This window comes from Pongo pygmaeus, chromosome 10 (assembly GCF_028885625.2).
Source record: "Pongo pygmaeus isolate AG05252 chromosome 10, NHGRI_mPonPyg2-v2.0_pri, whole genome shotgun sequence".
NCBI classification, from domain to species: domain Eukaryota; kingdom Metazoa; phylum Chordata; class Mammalia; order Primates; family Hominidae; genus Pongo; species Pongo pygmaeus.
In genome coordinates this window covers 73,457,354-73,463,353 of record NC_072383.2, presented here as the reverse complement: position 1 = coordinate 73,463,353, position 6,000 = coordinate 73,457,354, and positions in this window count along the sequence as shown.

Sequence of the window (6,000 nt, the reverse complement as noted above, 5' to 3'; positions counted from 1 at the left end):
TATCTTTTTAATTCTGGTTCATGGTTTCCAAATCAGTTATCATTGCACTATGTTATGATAAGACTATACTTTTCATATAGGATTTAGAGGCCACTTGCAAAAGCAATGTCATTTTGCTTATTCACAAAATACAGTCATTAATGTAGAATGAGCCACTTTTTAGATCTTTTCCATCATATTTAGGAACTTGGTGTATCTTTCCATACCTCAAAATAATAGATTCTGAAACATGGCAACTGTTTTTCATTATGACTGGCTGTTCTGTCAAGTAAATTTTCCCTTGGGTTCTTAGGGAGAAATACTCAATATGGATTAAATAGCCTACTCTTCCCACTTCTATTTCCAAATTGCAATCATCTCATTAGGAATTGGCCACATCCACAATGCTCATTACATTATTGCCCATACACTGTATGAACATACAGGATAGCCTTTGTCCAAGTCCATGGTAACAGACTCGAAATGGCTCGATCACTGCTAGCACCTTCTCTCCAGATCCTTTCTTAAGGAGTACAGACATATGAAGTAAGAATGCTAAGAGCACGTTCTTTTGTTCTCTACTCTTCTTTAAAGTGCTGAAATAACGTTGCCTGATTCTCCTACCACTTATCTTTTTCTCTATGTGCATATTTCCTTATGTATGTTTGCCCTATCAGAGGAGACAGCCTGGAATAATACTCCAAATACTGAGAAGCAAATATGGCATGACCAAGCTCTCTCCTCTGTTTATTCCAAACCTACATTCAAAGCATTTACTAAGTATGTCGTCTGTGAAGATTTCCTTCTGCTGGCATCTGCCTTAGTCTTAAGAGGCAATTTATTGATGAAATTATAGTAGTAACACTTGTATAGCAAGTCACAGATTATAAGAATTTTAATGTTTCTAACTAGGAGACATATAACAATCTCTGCTTTTAAAATAATAAGGACCGGAGTAGAAATTGTTTTAAATATTGCTTGGCTAATCATGATATAAGTTACACTTTTCACCTCTACCACCTCATTGCCAAGTCTATCTATTAGACAGTTCAACTGGTGATCCAATTATATTGCCCTTCAATGTGAATTTTGTAGCACATACTTTTAATATGGAATATTACTCCTTAATGCTCTGCCACCCCAAATATTATCTAGTAATTGCTTAAATTGCTCATTTTAATATTCATTTATTCCACTACTTTGTGGTGAGTATGAATTATTGAGAAAATCACTTCACATTAATTTCCTGGTCCTTCCTCTCCTGTTCTGTTTGTAATATAAAATTTTATTCCCCTATCTGTTGATATCTAAGTCTGGGTCTGTATTTGTGAACACTCTGGTTTTCTAGCCTTTTGTGTCCTTGTTAAGGCCTCAGTGTTAAAGTCAAAACTAGAAAAAAATGTCAATATTAGAGAAAACCTAGTTAAAACTTGTTGGTCTTATGGGTGATGGGTCATTTAACCTTTTGATCTGTTTATTGACTAATAGATAAATATCTTTGGCTATTTACAAGCTGGACAATTCCAAGAAACAAGAGCATTCCTGGAAATGTATCCATTGATACTTAGCTTACTGCCCTATGTGCAATCATTTCAGGCACTTAACATTGCCAAAGCTTTCATAAATAAATGTATCTTGTAGTCTCAGTCACTCTCACTTTCTACCTCTGAATGTGACTGAAGGGCATTTATATGACCACTATTTACTTTTAAATCAAAGACTCATGGCTTTTTTTTTTTAAATCTAGCATCCTAATGATTGGTATTTTTATGTCTGATTCACTGTGCCTCACTTGCCAAAACAAATAGTTAGAACATTAGTCATTGACTGAGTTACTATATAAATAGATATCTATAATAGTAGATATCAATGTATGTATCTATCTATCTCATCCATTTATCTCAATAGGAGTTTATGCCAGCCACACTGGATATAATTCTGTCAATTTTGCTGATATACTCCATTTTTTACTAGAAATTTTCTGTTAGTTGGCATTCTTTCAAATACAAATCTCTATTAATCAAGCATTGTCATCCATAAGCCAAGCTCCATGTTTTTTTTTTTCCTTTTATGAATTAAGAGTCTCATACAGTGGGGCACAAGCTTTCAATGTTAGAGGTAAGTCATTTAATGGGGACAGTCTTGTCTGTAGGGAAGTGACTTCCATTTTTCATAGATCCCATGGTTTCCTTCCATGCTACTCACCTTTTCAGGTTTATGAATATATTCTTTGCATCTAATCAGTTCAGTTTGCTGAGCTGCGTGTTTCCTATTTAAATGCTTTTCATACAATGCTCAAGTTCTTATTAGAATCTTTGATCTTAAAATTATTGAAGTCACTCATTAGTCGGTATAGTCTCATCCAGTACCCACTAGAATGCTTATAGTTATATTTAAAAGACAAAGAGGTGAGTAACTGAATCAAGGATCATTAGGTCTAAAAGCCCAATGTTCTTCCCTATAGCACTCCGCCAGCCTTCTGCCAGAAGTAGTTTCCTATTGTACCCCATGGAACCATTCTTTCAGCTTTGACTACTCTAAGGTTCCCACTTAAAGAAACTTCCTTACTTAACTCTCAGTGGCATCAGCTGAGTTTCCTACTCATGCATCACATTTGTACCAACAATGGGGTCAGGTGTTCCTCAAAACAATTTGTCAGATTTGCCAGTCCAACACTTCTGACTCTTTCACCACTGCATTTCTGTGTCCTTTTAATATTTGGATATGGTTCTTGCCCTGTGATTTGGCTTATATTGTGCATTGAGCTCAGTACCCAAGAGTTCAGGAAGGCACAGTTACTTATCTTCAGGCCATTACACCATGACCTAACCATATAGCTTCAGATCTTCCCGACCTGCTTATCAATTGGAATTTTCATCTCATCTTCCAGTAATTATTTTTCTTATAGAGGAGAGTTTAATCTCAGACTCTTTAGTCAGAATCCTTCTTCTTGAAAACCCCCACAGTTATTTCCCCCTCAACTTCTCCTTGAAAGCTTAAAAGCTATAAGATAGGCTGTACAAATGCTTTCTGAAGGGGGCCAGCCCCTCCACACCTGTGGGCATTTCTCGTCAGGTGGGAGGAGAGACTGAGAAAAGAAACAAGACACAGAGACAAAGTATAGAGAAAGAACAGTGGGCCCAGGAGACCAGCGCTCAGCATACGGAGGACCTGCACTGGCACCGGTCTCTGAGTTCCCTCAGTATTTATTGATTACTATTTTTACTATTTTAGCAAGAGGAATGTGGCAGGAGAGCAGAGTGATAGTGGGGAGAAGGTCAGTAGGAAAACATTTGAGCAAAGGAATCTGTGTCACAAATAAGTTCAGTGGAAGGTACTATGCCTTGATGTGCACATAGGCCAGATTTATGCTTCTCTCCAACCAAACATCTCGGTGGAGTAAAGAATAACAGAGCAGCATTGCTGCAAACATGTCTTGCCTCCCACCACAGGGCGGTTTTTCTCCTATCTCAGAATAGAACAAATGTACAATCAGGTTTTATACCGAGACATTCCTTTCCCAGGGGCAGGCAGGAGACAGAGGCCTTCCTCTTATTTCAACTGTAAGAGGCCTTCCTCTTTTACTAATCTGCCTCAGTACAGACCCTTCATGGATGTCAGGCTGGGGGATGGTCAGGTCTTTCCCATCCCACGAGGCCATATCTCAGGCTATCACATAGGGAGAAACCTCGGACAATACTTGGCTTTTCAGGGCAGATGTCCCTGCGGCTTTCTGCAGTGTTTGTGTCCCTGGTTTATTGAGAATGGAGAATGGCGATGACTTTTACCAAGCATACTGCCTGTAAACATTTTGTTAACAAGGCACATCCTGTACAGCCCTAGATCCCTTAAACCTTGATTCCATACAAAACATGTTTTTGTGAGTTCAAGGTTGGGGCAAAGTTACAGATTAACAGCATCTCAGGGCAAAGCAATTGTTCAGGGAACAGGTCAAAATGGAGTTGCTTATGTCTTCCTTTTCTACATAGACACAGTAACAGTCTGATCTCTCTTTTCCCTACAGCTTTGATCTATGTGAAATGTCACGCTCAGTTACTCAGGCGAATCTGCTTTACCCATGTGGGAATATGGAGGCACATCCCTGAGATTTCCCTTCAAGAGAACGTGTCAAAAGGAGTGCAGTGAGCTGACAGTCTCCAGCTGCAGCACCTTTGAAATCTGCCACAGCATTTCAGCCAAGGCCACTCTTTTCCTGGCCAGCCCCACTCAATGACTAAGCATGACACTGTACTAAGACATTTTTGCCCAACACATACTTCTCCCGACACAAAAGATCTCCACTGAGGATTTTTGTGCCACAACTTTCCCTTGTGTGGGCTCAGATTTTCTCAGAGTTGCAATCAGAGCCTCTTCCTCCTGAATCTCTGTGCTTCACCCTGCCCCACTCCCCTTCAAAAGTATCAGATATACATTGTGGTATAAAGCATTTTCTGTCTACTCCTGTTTCCTCTGCCATTTATTGTGTGTGTATGTGTGTGTGTGTGTGTGTGTGCATGTGTGTGTGTGTGTTACAATAAAACTTTTTTCATGGCCACTGTAATTTAAATTTTATGTAATTTTCATGTGCCATAAAATACACTTTTTACAAAATGTTCTTAAAAAACTTCTATATTTTAGGACACATTTAGATTTGCAGAAAATTTTATAGTACAGAGTTCCCATATACCTCATACCAACTTTCCCCTATTGTTAACATCTTACATTGAACATTTTTCATGATTAATGAGCCAATGTTGATACATTATCATTAACCTAAAGTCCATACTTTTTTTTTTTTTTTTTTTAGTTTTTACTTAATACCCTTTTATTTTCCCTTCCAAAATCCCATTCAGGATATCATATTACATTGAGTAGACATACTTCTAATCTTAATCTCCTTGTGTTTGTGATGGTTTCTCAGACTTCCTTTGTTTTTGATGACTTTGACAGTTTTAAAGAGTACTTGTCAGGTATTTTAGAGAATGTTCCTCATTTGAGATTCATCTGTTGCTTTTCTCACAGTTAGGCTGGGATTATGTATTCTTGGGAAGAAGACCACGGAGGAAAAGTGCTATTCTCATCATATCAAAAATACATACTATTAACGTGACTATTAACATGACTTAATGTTGACCTGATGGTGACCTGGATCACCTGGCTGAAGTAGTGTTTGTCAGTTTTCTCTACTGTAAAGTTACTCTTTTTCTTTTTCCTTCCCATATTATACTAGTTAATGCCTTAGCTTTTACACGCATCAGCGAATAAATCTCTTGCACTTCTCATGGCTGGTTTTAGTAGTGGAGCATCTGAACTAGTGGTCCAAGGAAGTAAGTCTTAGTAAGTTTAGTAGTGGTCCAAGGAGGTAAGTCTCCTGGACCACTGTCTCTTGCACTTCTGACGTTATCTTGACATTGCCTTCTGAACTAGCACAGCTTTTTCTAGTATTGGAGAATCTGAACTAGCACAGCTGGTTTTAGCAGTGGTTCAAGGAAGTAAGTCATAAAAAATCATGATCCCTTGCTTAATTACTGGATTTCAGACAGTTTTCAGATCTGGAACCTACTGACTAAAGAGGTAACTGAATTCCTCGGAAAAACGCCACTGGTACATACTTTAAAGATTTCCTTAGTAACCTCCTTCTGTATGTACTTTAAAGATTTGTCTAGTCTTTCCCAAAAGGATCCATGGACATTTACGTGGTGAATAAGTACTTGAAAAGGAGAATATACACACAGTTGGAGACTATTGGACACAGGATCTGGGTTGACATTGATATGCAGAGAGCCAAAGTATCACCATGGGCCCTGTTACATGGAGGTGAATGGGGCAAGGTCAAATATTACTAGCTAAAGTTTATCTTGCAGTGGGTCCATTTGGTTTGCAGATCTACTGCATGGTAATTTCTCTGGCTCTCAAATTTACTATTGGATAGTCTTCGACATTGGGTCCTTGGCTGCGGAGGAAGACACAGCCTCTGATATTACCAAGCTTAAACATAGAAAATGAAAAACAATATTGTTT